Here is a 17,184-nt window from a genome sequence, read left to right on the forward strand (position 1 = left end):
GTGGTGTAAATTTCAATGGCCATTAAAATTACAGGTGTGTGGAAGAGCCCCTCATGGCCTATGGGCCGGTTCCTCACTTACAAATGGTGTGCTAGCCACTGGAGGGTCAGCCTGTTATTGGCACTGTTGATGGAGTGCCACTGGTCCTGTAGAGCTGAGCTTGACATCAGATGTTCGCAGTGAGTGAGTGCCACCTCTGGGATGGCAAGTGGAACAGGTGAGCATTGTATATACGAAATCGACTAATTTGCCGCATAGTCTGCAGGAGGCGGAGTAGATATCGAGGAAACTTGCCAGAATATCGGGTAGGGGTGTGTGCGAGTTTGAGGTGTCCGCCAGAAAGTTGATGCTCCCGTTCGATAGAGGAGACGGGGTGCTCTCCCGCCCGTGGGGTAAGATCTCGGGCGAGGGGTGCGCCTCCACGTTTACGAGTAGTCCCGCATGTGCTGGCGCCCGGATGTGCGTTACGGTTCTGGTGGGGGTGCAGCACCTGAGCATGGCGCTGGCTTGCCAAGCGATGCGTCCTGTGGCAAAATTTTGGACGGCTCTTTGAGAATCAATACACTTTTGGTGGCGGCAGAGGTGGAGGTGGCTGGAGCTATAGCCGCCTCTTCAGCCGTGGTTATGAATGAGGCAAGTATGGTTCCTGTCGCAATGGGGCTACCGTCCCGGCAAACATTGCTGCCTGTGCGCCTGATCCCTAGAACGAAGCATCAGTGTATGCCACAATGAGATTATCTCCGTTCGTTCTGTGCAGCGCCAAGGCACGGGCCTCCCTGCGCTTTTGATTGCGTTCTGAGTGCATTTGCTTGAGGGGTGTCTGGAGTGCATCTCGTGTGAGAGCGGGGATTGGGCTAGTGCCGGGTATTGCGCCGACGGGTGATAGGTGAAGCGACTGCAGCAGAGCTCGTCGTTTGGCTAGTCGGGTCGTTTGGTGGCTTCAGAGAGTTCCTCAAAAGTGTTGTGTATTTCTATTCGAAGGTGGCGCTCTGTGGAAGCGCTTGGGGGAAGGCGTAAAGCGGATCGTGTGCTGCTCCCAATGAGGCCGTCTAAGGCCACATTCTCGCAGCCGGCCTCCTCTACGGCGCGGCGGCGACGGAGCCGAAAACGGCGGCAGCAACGGAGCGGCGCGGTGTTCTAATCGAAATAGGCGCCGGAGACCGGAAAACCAGTTAGGGCGGGTGTTTTCTCCTGGTGAAAGTCGTCTGTCGTCTGCTTGTGCGTTTCTTTGCTTGACTATTATCGCAGAACAAACATGCGATCTCGCAAGCGGTGGCAAAAGTTAGAAGTCAGTTGAATGACTTTGCGCAATTCCACATTTTTACAGCGAAACACCACGCATACAGCACCAAAACATATTTATACGAATATAGCAAGCTACTATAAAAGCGCTGCGTGCACTGCATGCAGCCACATTATTCTGGCCAATGTGAACGAAATCGAACATATGTAGGGGGTAATGAACTCTGTTATCAATACAGGAATGGTTTGTCAGGGCCTGCTAGATTGTTCTTTATACTAACGCTCGAGAATTAGGCTAGCAAAACAGTTTGGAGAATATTTTACAATTATAGGCTAATTTAAGCAATGAGGCCCTAAAATCTAGCAACAAGTAAACGGGGTTTCAATGCAGCTTTCATCGCAGGAAGCGGCTAAAAGCCGTCAGCTCGGCGGGTTGGTGACGGCCTTCGACACAGCGCTCGTGTTGTCGTCGTGTTTGTTCCGTCCTCGTGTTTTTGCGCGCTGTTTTACCATGGATAGTAGTAACCAACTTGCTCAGCTTTCCGTACTTCTTCTTCCAATGTTATTCTTATTATACGCTTTTTTATTACTCCGTTGTTTTTATCTCGCGTTTTTTGATCCTCTTTACTGTCTTTGCATTGTTTTTATTTGAGTTTGTTTTCCTGCTCTTTATCTTATCTGCCCCGTCGCCTCTATCCTCCTTTTTGTCTTCTTCACCTGAATGGTTGTTATTTTCATCAGCCATCCCCTTCCCTTCGGTTTAAACCTGGTAACAGGCTTTCCACCCGCCACTTCGTTACCGTCCCGAACTCCCTCTGTTCGCCATAGTCCACGGGCCGTGTTTTTTTTTAGGTTTTGTCTAACTTAAGGTTCGCTCTTCGGGCTCCACAACAGGTGCCCCACCGTCCGAGGCGGTATAACAGACGAGATCAGGCAACACTTGAATGAAGGAAGGCAAACTGAATCTTTACACAGGAATTCACATATTTACAACAGAATAAACGGCGAGTGATTACGTAAAACTGGCTGAGGGAAAATCTTCCCTCCTTGGCATCGCCGAAGATGCAAGGAATTGAAATCTAGCTCAAAACAATTTTCCAGGCTCCGGAGCCCGATTTGAAACCTAGGAGCCTGTCCCACATTTGGCCCCACACAATCACAACAAACTAACACAAGATTTGTATACAAACTGCATGGCATGTCTTCCAGGTTCCGCAAGGTTCAAACCCCTCTTTCTAAAATACTCAGCACGATAAGAACATCAAAATCTCTGTTAAAAAATGGCATTCCGGGAACGGGCCCTCGAAATGATTAGCCCACTAGGTTTACGTGCCACGCCCCATACTTACACAGTATTACTCAAACTCTCCCTTACCATATAAAAAGAGAAACACACGAAAATACATCAAAGACATTCTCACGTGTCGCCGGCTTCCTGAGAACCCGTGACCTGGCGGCTCCCAGCATTACGGCAATTATCGATCTTAACCGAGCCGCTACTGCCGCAAGAAACAAGCTACTCGTCTTCGTGCCGACTGTTGACAGGCGTCCCCAAAAATCTGGAAGGCGGCGCCAGCCTGTCGTTGCTGCCTCTGAACGTGCGTCAGCATCCCTTTTGTAAGTACACCTACGCTTCATTAACCCGATCCACTTCTCGACAGCCGTTGGTATGCCCCGTACTCGGGCTTCGGCGCCGCCGCGCCTGCACCTGACCGTACGCTACGCTTATTTGTTCTCAGCATCGCGCGAGCGTCCAGACCCGTCTCGCCCGGCGGTGAGGACCCCTCAGACTTAGGTGGGGACCTCTGTGGTGTTCCGGGAAAAATGTCCTCCCTCCTTCCCTGCAGCTCCGTCTGTCTTGGCCGGTCAACGCTCGCCTGAGCGCTGACCGGTAGCGCGCGAAATCCAAATACACAACAGTGGTGGTACTTGAGCGCAACAGATGCAAATTCGCTTGTATATCCCGCGCCCAATGCAAACACTAAACTCATCGGAGACTCGTTTACCTGGAACGCCTCGCATATTGCCAAATGAAATAAAACCGTCATCCGCTCTCTGTTCCTTGGCAGCGGGCGCTTTTCGGGGCGCAAGACACGTGCATCTAACGACGGAGAAAAGAAAAAAAAAGGGGGGGGGGGGGGCTTCTTTTCTTATGCCCGGTGGTGGTGCTGGAAACTTTATTAGACACAGGGAAGTTTAGGACGCGCAGGTCCTTGGGCACCCGCACGGCCCCACTGCATTCAAACGTTCATGTCCCGGAGGCTCATGACGCTGGCATCCCGGCCTGTGGGGATGGCTTGCTTGGCCGGGTAGCGTATTTCCGTTTGCTAGCCGTTGCAGACAAGCCCAATGTTGCCCATGCCCGTTCCCGACAATTGCAATGTTGCCGCCAAAACAGACGCTGCAGCCAAGTTCAGTGTTGCCCACGCCCGTTCCCGACAAGCGCAATGTTGCCAAAACAGACGCTGCAGCCAAGTGCAGTGTTGCCCACGTCCGTTCCCGACAAATGCAAGCGTCTGCCAGGCCAAATTTGTATTGTAGTAACGCTAGCCTGGCCTGCATTTGTGCAAATCGGTGAGTGTCACAGACAGTGTGTAAAATTCCTGGCCTTTCAAAATAAGAAACCCAACATTCCTTCTAGCACTTTTGTTTCATTGTCGGTGATTTTTCTGCGTAACCGTCGCTATGTTGAGTCATTTCTCTTAGCGGGGCTGCTGTAATGTCCCTGCCGGAGTGGTTTTTGTATGATGTAGGTTTTCAACGTATATTTTCATGGTTTACTGCAAAAATTGTCACGACAGTACATACTCATTTTAATAATAATAATAATTGGTTTTTTTGGGAAAGAAAATGGCGCAGTATCTGTCTCATATATCTTTGGACACCTGAACCGCGCCGTAAGGGAAGGGATAAAGGAGGGAGTGAAAGAAGAAAGGAAGAATAGGGTCCGTAGTGGAGGGCTCCGGAGTAATTTCGACCACCTGGGGATCTTTAACGTGCACTGACATCGCACAGCACACGGGCGCCTTAGCGTTTTTCCTCCATAAAAACGCAGCCGCCGTGGTCGGGTTCGAACCCTGGAACTCCGGATCAGTAGTCGAGCGCCCTAACCACTGAGCCACCGCGGCGGGGCATACTCATTTTGCCCATTCTTCGTCTTGGGTTGTGGCACTTTTTTTTTCAAATTGCTGAATCGTCAAATGTTCATATCTATCTCACACCTCTCATGAAAGCTGCACGCGGTTATGGGCGACGTTGTCGCATGATAGATTAGGCGAAACAGAAATAAAGGAAATTGTGTCAATTGTGTCAGGTAACCTAGAACAGTGTATTGGGCTGTAAGATCATTTCCTTAATTTAGACACACTATTGCAAACAGTTTCATGATGGCATATACTGGTTGTCTTATCTTAACATTGGGCACAGGAAGGGAAAAATCCCACTAAGCACAACCTCCCCTAAATAAACTCTGCAAACAGTAGTCATTATTAATATTGCATCCACTGCTCTGTGTCTAATCTGAGCTCGATGTGGCACCACATATCTTCTTCAATCTGTGATCTGGTAAGTCCTAAACATAAGTGATATTGCTTCTGAAAGTGCAAGCTTCTCTCACTTAGAGACCTGCTTTCCATGCTTGGTTTATGTGCTTGCTCCTTTTATCCAATGCATAATGACTCTTTTGATGTTGTGTAGTGAGCCCCCCTTTGATGGCTTGGAGCTTATCTAGTGTCCTCAGAATAAAAAAAAAGGTGGCTACTTCTCTGAACATTAATACATTTTTTAATAGTTACTTGCACCACCCCATAGCATCCAAGGAGTTAAAAATGTTGAAAAAGAAAACAGTCTACTCATTGAAATCATGGAAGAAAGAACCATTGGATAATATATGAACAGTACTTGACACTAAGCTGTTCTACTCTAGGATAGGTAAAAAAGAGAAAAATGGGAAACATCACCCTTTAAGGAAAGCTTATACCTTGAAATGCTTGAATATGTAATTAAGTTGTTGGTTAAGTATATTTCTCTCAGTTTACAGCAGTTTTAGCAAGTAAATATTGTAGAAAGATTTTAATCAAAGATTTTTCCCGTGGTCGTTCTGCTGCTGTTTCTATTTCAGTTTGCATTTGCTCTGTCATTCTGAGTTGCTGTCTTTAATTTCCCGGTGGAAATCAAGCAGCACTGTTGTGAATTTTTTCAATTTACTTATAAGTGGCCATGTATGCAAGCCACAACAAACACATCCATACTCAAGTATAGGTCAGACTTGACTATCAGCTGTATTCTGAAATCACTTTGCAAATGACCGAATCTCTACTGTAATAAACCAGGAGCTGATGGCTGCCTCGTTCCAAATGTAATTCACATGCTTAATCCAAGGCCTGAGATAAAAAGCACTCCTAAACATAAATTTCTTGCTTGTTCTTAAAGTAATATGATTAACTCTGTACCTATCGAAGTGATTACAACACTTTTTTGTAAAGGTGATGTGAACAGTTTGCAAAGCTTTTAGCAAAGTAGGTGAATCATACACAATTTGTGAATTACACTGGAGGAATATCATCAGGACCAAATACCTTGGCCTATTTAACATCTTGGAATAATATACCAATCCCGTTAACTCAAAATCTGACCTTCAGGATGCGGTCTAGCTTAGCAGGCGGTGCGAATCTAACAGTATGCGAGCAAGGCGGCATGCAGATGACGAATAACCACTGCAAAGTTTTGTTTGACATACATTATTGTTTATTCAAAAACTACTGCAGGCATGAGGTAAATAAATTAGTAGAGGAGGAGGCCCCGAGTAGAAACTGTCAGGGGGACCTCCTGTTATTAATTGTATATATGACACATAATAAACATATGGCAGATAGCAACTACATATCGGAAAACAGGTACAGCAGGAATTAACAATCACAACAAAAAATCAGATTAGGCATGCTCAATTTTACAAACTCATTAAGGAACATGGCAAAAAGAGAACACAATACTATACAAAAGCACTCAAGCAATAAAAGCCATACACAATAAATACAGGGTTCATTGGCATGGCAAATGAAGGTAATAAAAAGTACCCACTATTTCAACCTTTTATGGAATGATGCTTCTGTACTAGATGATGTGATGATTGTTAGTAGAGAGTTGCAGACAGTGATTGCTGAGAATAGTGAATAAAAACGAAACTTTAGAATATCATCGCTTTTCAAGCCAGGTATAGAACTGTTGTCCGCACCAAAAAAAAAATCCGGGCATAGTGTACAGTATACCGTGCAGAGACTGTAAAACCATGTGCATGTGGGTGAAAGTAGAAACTTCGTTGAAAGGTTGAAACAACACCAGTATGATGTTGCAAACAAGAAAGCTTCGTCAAATGCACTCTTCGAAAATTCTGAAAGCAAGCAGCATCATATAGATTGAGCAACGCGTGCATTTTGAAAAGAGAAAAGAATCTCCAGAGCTGTCTATATCTAGAATCCTTAATGATCCAGACAACCAAACACACTCTTAATCGCACTGACGGGGCACTTCCTAATGCATACGCCCGCTGCCTAGGGCACATTTTCAAGCTTAAATAGCCAGCCTTACACGTCTGCACCTGTTTGTGAACAAGGCTCCCGTGTGGGAGCTGAATCATCATTTAGGAGTTAATTTTATTTGGCTCGGTGTTCTGCCTTCTCCACGTACAGCCCCGACCAGACAGGTTTCCGTCCAACCCTGGACTTCATGCCGCAAGCATATAGTTTCTAGAAAGCCCAACAGGGAACCTAAACTGAAACGTCAGCATGTGTTAGTTCATGCTCTAGGTCATACTGGGAACAAATGCGCTACAAGCGACACAAAAAGGACACATACACACGGCACAAGCGCTTGTGCCGTGTGTATGTGTCCTCTTTGTGTCGCTTGTAGCGTATTTGTTCCCATTATGATCAACCAACTAGCCCCTGTAATAGCTTTGCTGGCCTCTAGGTCATCCTGCTAGGATTGCAGCCACGGCAAAAAAATGTGAAGTTGCTTCCATGCATGTTGCACAAAGCATTATCTAACATTGTCTCTAATTTTAAGTTTCAGTGTACTCCAAAAATGCAGAAAGATGACCCTGAGAAACTGCCAGAAAGCACATGTTAGGTCCAACAGGTTTGCAGCATACGAATCCAGTTGTCTAAAAGCTTCCTGCTACATTTTATTCTATTGCAAGGAAAGTAACATCAAACACTCTGTGGACTGCCGCAACTAGCCTGATAAATATACCTATTAACTGAAACAGGTGCAATTAGACTCCACAGCCTTGGCAAAATAAGAATAGGAAATTGGAAAGGGGTAGGTAATGGAGGCAGCACTGCAGCAAAAACCTAATTATAACCAAAGAGTAGACATGAAGGTTTATCATGAGAGGCACTGAATGGAACTGTAAAGTGAGAGTGCAATTGATTTGTGTCCTAAGTCTGTGTACACAATGCTGTATCAAAAATATCGATACAATAGAATGCATATATTTTTAAATACTGAATAGAAAATTCCTCTTGACAGTGTCAGCATGGAGCCTCTTGTTTTCTTTTGAGTTTCAGATTGCTAACTGTTTTAGGGCAAGGGTAATATTGGGGAATGGAAGATGCTCTTGGAATGCACATTCAGAATGTAGTCCAAAGTGTTTAAGGGAAACACTAGAGGTGAAGTGCATTTCTGTTAGGCTGTAATTACTCATGAGTTTCTACTTGATCGCAGTTATACGGTTGCAGAGCAAAGTTAGACAGCTTTCTCAGAAGCTTTGCAGCTGAAGGAAAATTCTTCTTAGTCTGGGGATAAAACCAGGGACCACTGCTTGCCTGGGCAGTCACTCTACATTTAAGCTAACCAGGATGCCTAGCAGATGTCATGGTGAGGTCAAATTGATCAACAACCTGAAGCAAGAACTGTGTTAGTCTCGCTCTGAGCTGTTGATCAATTAGCTCTCTTTACCTAAATGGTTTGAAGCTTCGGACACCATGAGACACTACGCAGGAAATAGTTCGGGATAGCCCTTGGCCTTTTGCTTCTGACAGCCTATGCAAGAGTTCTCAAGGCAGCATGGACACATTGCATTAAGTGTATGTCTCTTTAGTCTTCTTTCCGTGCTTGAAATTAATCCGGAGCCCTCCACTAAGGCGACCCTTGTAGCCGCCGGGTTGTTTTTGGATGTTAAATTCTACAGTTTACAAATTTTCCACGGGCGGTACGCTGGTGCCGTAGATGGGGCAGAGAGAAAGTCAAGAAGAGAGGCAATCCAGTGACCTTTACGCTGCTCAGAAGTAATGTCGCAGGTGTTGAGCAAAGGCGCAGCGGATTCGAGGGCAGAGAGGCTGGCAAGCTCGGCCCGTAGCGGGGAGCGGGACAAGGCATCAGCATCATGGTGCTTGCGGCCCGACCGATATACGACACGTATGTTATATTCTTGCAGATGGAGAGTCCATCGAGCCATGGCAGGCGACCGGAGGGATCTTTTAGCGAAGAGAGCCAGCATAGGGCGTGGTGGTTGGTGACCACGTCAAAAGGACGGCAATTATGATAAAGTCAAAACTTGCCAAGGGCCCAGACAATGGCCACGCTACGCCACCTTAGCCAAGCACTCTTTAGTATACTTCATACATTATCTGGTGACTGAATAGCGAGGTGGAGCTGCAATAAACGTTTTTCCAAGAACTCTCGTCCCGCAAACTTTTGTGCCTGATAGTACATATGTGAATAGTGGCGTGTCGCGTCCGCGAAATATGCGGTGCGGCACTGCTGTATTCATGTAAACGCGGCTTATCTCAGCCTGCAATCTTTACCCGTCCAATTGTGAAACGAGATATGACGCCTCGAGAAAAGGGGTTGAGACTGCATAATTATAATAGCTTCGCCATATCTTCCATGTACCTCTATGAACGCCAGCACCTCCGTTTAGCCGCTGCTGTGGTTATTGTGCTCGGCTCCTGACCCGAAAGACGCGGGTTCGATCCCGCGGCGGCTGTCGCATTTCGATGGAGGCGTTTATGCTAGAGGCCCGTGTACTGTCTGATGGCAGTTCACGCTATGGAACCGAAAGCAATCTTGTTTCGGTTACGAGAGAGCATTTGATTCGAGAAAAAGTATCTAGAACTACGGTGTACATATGTAGCTTGTAAATTTCTGCTTGAAATAATTCTCATGCCTGGCAGATCTGCCGCTGCCGTGACGCAGGCGCTGTCGCGACTCTGACAGGAAAAAAAATGGCGCCGGTTTTAGAAATAACATTTTCACGCTTCAAAATTGAGACTCAAGTTGGTGCAGCTGTAGGTCTAAGCGCTTCGATGACAAAAAAAAACGGTGAAGTTGCCTTCCGAGTGCATTTCTTGTAGTTTCGGTTTTGATTTTATGGTTGGCAGTTTTGTCTAAAATCTGTACTTTCGTTATTTTTGCTGTCAGCTTTCATTGTTTTTATGGTGCTGTTGTGGTGTCATTTCTTAATAATTGTGAGCCATGCTTCCAGCGCATTTCGTATCAGTTGCAGAAAAAGTTCATTTCGTAGGTAGCGTTGTAGCGCCATCTGCCTGGGACGACCTGCCCATCGACATCAGCATCGTCCTGCGTGCCGCGGGTCGTTTGTATCTGTGGCTGGATTGGTGCTGTTCTTGCGTTTGTTGTAACACTGAGTGCATCTTTAAGCGCAAGCAAAAAAGTTATGCTGCAGTGTTCAAGTATGACACGTTGGAGCCAGTTCAGGTGAGCTTTCCGTGCTGCGCGGCTACCTACACGGCCTTCGTTAGTACTGTACTAATCTTTGGGAAAACAGCAGTTGAGGTACCTTATGGTCACTTCTTTTCGGAGGCTTTTACTGCTGCGTAATTCTATCGGACAGAGTCGAGTTCATAGCGCGTAAATGTATGTACCACCAGCAGCAAAAGTTATTGGGGTGCGTGTTCTCGGGGAAGAAAAGTTATTGAGGGGCTTCCTCGCGACCTAGTGCTTTAAAAATACTACCAGCGTGTGGCGAATGCAACTCCCCTCGTTCAGACACTTCGAGCGATTGGCTTACGTGGCGATTGGGTACTGTGCCGGATTTCCCGGGTTCGAACATGACTGCGGCGGCCGCGTTATCGATGGAGGCCAAACGCAAAGACGCCCGTGTGCTGTGCGATGTGAGTGTACGTTAAGCATCCCTAGGTGGTCGACATTATTCCGGAGCCATACACTACGGCACATCTTTCTTATCTCAGTCCCTCCTTACGGCACGGTTCAGTTGTCCGCCAACATGCGCGACAGATACTGCGCCATTTCTTTTCCCCAAAAACCAATATTCTTCTTCTTCCCCGTACACTCCCACCTCGTAAATTTTGCCTGCCGATAGTACCTCCGTGCGACGCGATTCGAAATTGATCACTTCAGGCCTGACCTGTTCAATTAAGCGAGTTCACACAGTTAATTTTCTTAGAAATACTGAGCGCAGTGCGCGAGCTCAGCCACTGTGACCCTGTATAGTAAACGGGTACCGCAAAAAGGGGGGGGGGGGGGGGAATGGTAGCGTTTTAACGTAGTTAAACCGAGTGTATGTGTGAAAGCACGTGTTTAGCCTGGTTGTCTCATGGTTTTGCTTTGCTAGGTCGTCGGCACTTCTGGCGACGTGATTAGTTGAGTAAGCATTCCGTAAATTCAGTGCTAGAAACCTACTCCGAGACTTGGGAAGCGTGCCAACCTGACCCTAAAGAGGGAGTGTGCGCTAGAGGACAGCCCAGAGTAGTTTTAGTTGATGGAAGACGACGACCTGCATTAGTTTAACGCGAGTCGGGGTCGTCTGCGGCAGCAGCATAGTGCTCTCGTGCAAAGGGCAGCGAAATTGATCCGCTCGCGCCGCCGCGGGTTCGAATCCCAGTTGCGGCAATATTTATTATGTTTGCCAAGGTCATCCTCAAGGTAAAGCACACCAACTCTGTGAGCCAGTTAGACCTTGTGAAGTAATACTTTCACACTAAAATATTAGCCCTCCTGAGCCAAAATGACAGTGACAACGTTTACAATTGCTGTACAGATGATGTCTTCATGATCGTATAAAGACACCCCATAAGCACGTTTCTGACCAGTCCAGCTCGATTCAGCACCTCAAATGAGTGTGAACGCGGCTACCAGTTCAGTTTGACATAACTAGTGTTAACAGAGGTCATCAACATGCTTCAGCAAAGCATCTGTATTTGATAGCCTCTAGTCTCTCTTTTTTTTTACTGTAAGTGTTTTTCACCACCACTGCCTGCTCATAATGACAAATGCTACAACTGGTTAACATGTCTTGTATTTGGCAACAGCATGGCAAGACAGCCTAATACATTTGTAGCGAAGTCTGCCAAACAAGTTGTGGTACTATGTATTGCTGAACTTGGCATCACCGTATGCTGATATTGTGAAATAACATTGAGTAGTCTTCTTGAGTTTTTCTCAGATCTGTCTGCTGTAGGTCAAAGTTTGGGCACATGAGCGCAAAACAGATTTGTTGAAAATACTTTTCATGAAAACAGTTACTTATGGTACTGAGTACTGTGAAACAAGAAAGTATCTGCTGAGACTATGTTCAACTGTAAAAAATGTCTGAACAGTGAAAAGTAAATAATTGATAGTGTTGTGGCGCAGGGGTTCACTCGGACCCGGGCTCCGTTGGGTAACCTGTCCGAGCCTTCGGGTTGAAGAAATATGAAACTTCAAGCTTGGGAAAACGAAAAACAAACGGGTTTACTGGCACTTTTCATGAAACTTGATTACATAATTTAAAAGGAAACAGAAAGAGCAAACAGTCAAGAATTAAAAGTTCATAGCGTCGAGCAACTGGATGAGCCTTGTCGTCAGGGCCCAGAGCGATCGTTCGTACTCAGGACACTCGTTAAATACACTGAGGCTCCGCCGCTTTCACTACACGATTCACAGATCGGAAGAGTCGCCACACATAGCACGCTGAGCCCTGTGGGAATGGGCGAGGAGGATACGGAGGTCCGCTGCTACTTCGTCCTTGGGAATGCGCTTCTGCCCGCTTCCTTTCGTCATCTTGTCCATCATCGGTCGCGTCTCACGGTCCGACACAAGGGGAGCGTGCGTGGGAGATTCCACGGGTAGTCCCCCGAGACATCTTTTTTTTTTTTCATAAGGTCAACGAGGGGTCAAACAACGTGTCCCTAGCAGGGTTGTAACAATAGTTAACAGCAAATTGAGAATAAGGAAAGGAGCATCACAAAAAAACCTGTGTTTACTTATAAGAACAGATAACACAGTGTCCCCTAAAATATCTGGGACTAATGTATGGAAAAGGACGTAGCAAACATGTTTGAAGTTTTCTGCCAGCATCTCGTTTCCCCCCCCCCCTTCCCAGAAAAAAAAACTTGAAGCATGTTAAGAGTAATTCAATAATGGGTACAAGTGTTTAAGTTCATTCTAAATATAGATTTTTTTAAAGTATTTGCAAGATACCAAGCTATCATGAGAAGTACTGAATATAGAATATTCAATCTGTGGTAGAAGAAGCACCAAAGATATTGACAGAAGAACTAGGGGGCTGTGCTGATCCTGTGCCATTGTCTTGTGGTGCTGCTGTTGATATGGTATACCAACAACTCACCAATATACGGTTCTCCTCTGTTGTATGTTAGCTATGTGCATGTTTGACAGAGTTTTCCATGACCACTTTTGTTAAATCCTATCATCCAGAAATATTGAGTCAGTCATGAGCTTGTGCTGCACTGCTATCTTCTGTTTTGTAAGCCTCAAAGGTTTGCAGAATGTGGTTGTGTAGGAAAAACATCATTGGTGCGGTGGTGCCTTGTGTACCAGTTGCCTGGCATTATGCCAGTGAATGGAGCGTGCATGTTCCCTCATGACTGCCTTGGAAATGTTGCTATGGGTTATGGCGCATGTTTATGAGTTTTTCTGCGCACCCAAATGTCGTTGAGTTTTGTCAGGATCATACATGTCAGAAGGGCTGGTAGTTATTACATCAGAGCAGTGTGAATGTGAAAAAACATACTGCAGTGGGTAAATGAAAACTAAAAAGACTGGTACGATGTAAAGCTGCTGGAACCGCTCACCAGTTCTTGAAAAAGAGAACATATCACCACTAAATTAAAGCTTCTGTTTGGGCGAGTTTGTACTGATCCATTTGCTTCAGTGGTTGTGTTGCTTGTCTTCCTTTCATGTGTCCCGTCTTCCTGCACTCTTTAACAATGACATCACTACTACGCTTCACAATTTTTTACTTAATGTGTTTGTCTTGGGTGGCTTGCGAAAATGGCTCAAGCTTGCAGATCTGCAATGTCAACAAGCCGGCATATCAAGGTCCACAGAATGTTAAATTACGGAATAACTTAGACGGCGATCTGCGTGCATTGCGAAGTAATCAATTTCAAAAAGAACTGCCTATGTTATTGACATTGTTGTAAACAAATGCTGTGTAGCCACCCCTGTTATGCCTCTAGGAGAAGAGACAGTAGTATGTGTAAATAAATAAAAAATACTTGAATGCTTCCTTCCAAAAAAATTGATGCCATGCAATAACACCATTTTTTAGACATCAACTGATAATCCTTATCGCATGCTTTGTAGCATTTCAAGCCTTTGTAGCGTTTCCAGCAGTCAGCCTGTCTGTAAAGGCGTTTTTTTGTTATTGTTTCAGCGATGTAGGTGCCGATTAAACCAAGGCGCAGTGTTAGTGCATGAATCTGTCAATAAGAAGAGCATGTTTATTACTGTTTATCAACGTGTACTGTACGCGTTAAGTGGCATATGAACCAAGTCACTCACACATGGATAATCTAGTCCGCAGAAAATGTTGCTTATTTCGCACGAAACGCGACCACAGAATGGAAAAGATAATTCAGCAGCGAGAAGAGGTAATCGATGTGTTGCGGGTGTGAAAAATTAGATCCATGCATGGGGACAGAATGCCGAAAAGAACTCCGGACCATAATCAGCTTGGCATTCTTTCCGGCTTTCCTCAGCAGCGCCTCGCGGAAAGTCAACTTCATGCGACCGCATGTTCCCTTTAACAGTGTACCATACTGTACAGAAAACTAACATCCACATCAGTGTGACGCTGCATGTGACCGGAGGTGTGGTTTGACTGCCAATTTATGAGGACTGGAAGGAATACATCACTCGTCTGACATTCGCACTGTGCAGAAAGTTGTGTGAACTCTGGTGTGCAGCTCCTTAACTTATGTTTCGAAAAAAAAAACTCGCAGTCCCTTAGTGCGAAGTACATTGTAGGAAATGGCTTGTTTGATGAGAAGGGGCCTGGTCTTGCAGCGTCAGTAATCGTAATTTTTTTTTTTTAAGTACACAGACATTGAATACAGGGGAAATGATGATTCACTGCTGCTGCTGCTTGCCATTTACTGTTCGCACTCTTGCACAGACTTATGCAGTAAAGAGTGCTGGCACTGTGAATGAATAAGAATCATCATCATGACGGCAGGTTTCTGCAGTAAAATGTCGGCCGGAGTAGATGTGCAGTTTTCTCTTTTCAGACTATGAATTATTTCTGTTCAGACAATTTCTCAGGTTATCAGATATGCTTCTTCCCGTTACAATATGTCAAAGATATGTTGGCATCTGCATACTCTGCAATGAAAGCTGAGGAAACCACCATTCTCTGACTTTTACATTTTTGCAATGCTCGTGAAAGCAATCATTTAAATGTACCCCAGTCTGCCGTTAAAGCAACCGTACCTAAAACCGTGGGATCCAATGTACAATGAATCATGTGCACTAGAAATTCGGCCGCCACGGCCGGGATTGAACCTGCGTCTTTCGGGCCAGCAGCCGAGCGCCATAACCACTGAGCCACCGCGGCGGGTGTTGAGGTATATTCTCCAGCGCATTTCAGCTGTTGCATAGCTTAAAAATCAGGCAGCAAACTAATGTCAGTGTTTTTTTTTCTGCACAGCACTAGCTGCATTTCTTTGTAGGATGAGGGCAACCACTTCTAGGAAAAAAGTGTACAAAGAAATATGTAAGGAAAAATTCCACTGCACAATATTCAGTGTATTAGACCCTGCTGTCATCGGGCAGGTGTTCAGAAGGGCACACTGGGGTACATATGTTTTTCGCTCCTCACGCCACAGTTTCACCTGAGGCTGCAGGATGTGAAAATAAATAAATTTTCAAATGACCACCTCCATAAGCATTTCAACATTGTAAAAAAAAGAATGGAAGCTTCGTCAACCTTTGTTGCGCCAACCTGCGCCTGCAAAGAGAACAAAGCCACTCAAAAAATAATGAAAACAAAGCTGTTCACTTGCATTGTGATGACCACTCGGAAAAAAAGAAGCACACAAGAAAAACAGTTGCAGTGAAAATTAAGCGGTATTTGGTCTTGAGATATGACTGCGGTTAAGTGCAGAGCCACTGAGCTTAACAGCAGTTCAAAGCTCTAAATTTACAAGTATAAGCAGCAAGAACAATTTAATTTAGTCCAACCAGTGAGGAATGAAACCGAAATTAAACTTGGGGAGTTAGACAGGTCCAACACTTGACCTCAGCTTTGACGCACAGACTCTAGCATCGATACTGCCAGATTCGGGAACGGCTCAACTCAGCAGTGCAGTGTCTGCCATTGTGCAGACATTCTGCACAAGAATTTTAATTTCGTTAGGGAATATGCGAATGATGCTAACATGAACACAGAAACATATGCAAACAGATAGGTCAACCAGGGAACCTATAACTCCAGTACAAAAGGTGCAAACGCACACAGAAACCTGGAAGGATTCTGCATAGCCAACAAAGCCCACATATACATTGGCTCACCATCATTGATACAGAGCAGCCAAGAAACCGCATTCCGCACAGCGAGGTCACAAGCAAATGAATGTGCGCATCAATGACATCCTCCTCGTGAGTCTTCAGGAATGCCTGCAGCTGATGCAGTAGACCAGGAAGTGATGAACAACTGGTGAACAAGCAAGTCGTCTACAGGGCCACTGTGGATACAACAGCAAACACAGAATCGGACACCCAGTGCGAATCTTGCCATCATGTCTCTCATGGCCTGTGAGGCACTTCTTACCGCAGTACAACTTTTGCGACCGGGAAAATGTTCAAGTTTCTAAGATTATAATTTGCAACTCACTGCTTGTTGTTATGCAGAAAAGCATACTGTAATCCCAGTGTATATATCTGAATAAATGTCTTCTTTTTATTTTGCTTTCCAATTTGTTATAGACAGTTTTGACGGGGGACGAAAGTACCATATTAACGAGGCATGCCTCTACAACCATGCAGTATTCGAAGAACACCACCTGGTTTCCCATAATATGCATGGCCTTCCTAAAGAACGCCCCTCATCCCTGCTATGACAAAAAAATACATAAATGGTAGGGCAGTAAGTTGAGCACACAGAAAAGGTATTATGCAAAACTTTCTGAAATAAACAGCAGCCAGCCAAACAAGCTTCAGTGTTTATTCTGAGAGTCCTTTCAACGTTCCTGTTATGAGGAAGCCCACTAACTTTGCATGCATCTTCTAATGTGGCTGTATCAAAGGTCGAACAGCATGATAAACACTGCCACTATAGTGGGAGTGATGCATAGGGAGACTCTTTGGATACGAATGATGGCAGGGGGTCACCTTTATCTCGGCCATGGAAGAACAGATGTGCTAACTTGCAGACAGTGGCTACATACAGAGTGCTACAACATGGAGTTTCTGGAGTGCACCCAATAAACAGTCTCACAGTAAAGTATTCCTGCATCATGGTCGGCTGCTGAAGTGTCAAGCAAGAGGGATTTTTGCATATTTCCAACCAGTCTGCTGGCACTTAGTGATTCCCAAATGGCCATTACTTCAAACAACATTTATGGTCATGTGCCACTCTGTGTCAAAAAGAGGTGGCACCTTGCCCATTTTCAAAGTTCACTCGCACTTGACAAGGAAATGCGAGAACCAGTCAGAAAGGCAATGCAGCAAGCAATACGG

At 45.4% G+C, this 17,184-nt stretch overlaps 1 protein-coding gene across 1 annotated transcript in view; it reads right to left on the reverse strand.

The window, feature by feature from the left end:
- Positions 1-15,441: 15,441 nt before the first annotated feature.
- Positions 15,442-17,184, reverse strand: part of LOC144132350 (uncharacterized) — a 69,173-nt gene continuing 67,430 nt past the window's right edge. The window contains exon 4 of the transcript XR_013314792.1: positions 15,442-16,190. The gene's annotated coding sequence lies outside the window, so the exon portion shown is untranslated. The remainder of the gene's footprint in view (positions 16,191-17,184) is intronic.

The sequence above is a fragment of the Amblyomma americanum genome, chromosome 5, assembly GCF_052857255.1.
Source record: "Amblyomma americanum isolate KBUSLIRL-KWMA chromosome 5, ASM5285725v1, whole genome shotgun sequence".
In the NCBI taxonomy this organism is placed as follows: domain Eukaryota; kingdom Metazoa; phylum Arthropoda; class Arachnida; order Ixodida; family Ixodidae; genus Amblyomma; species Amblyomma americanum.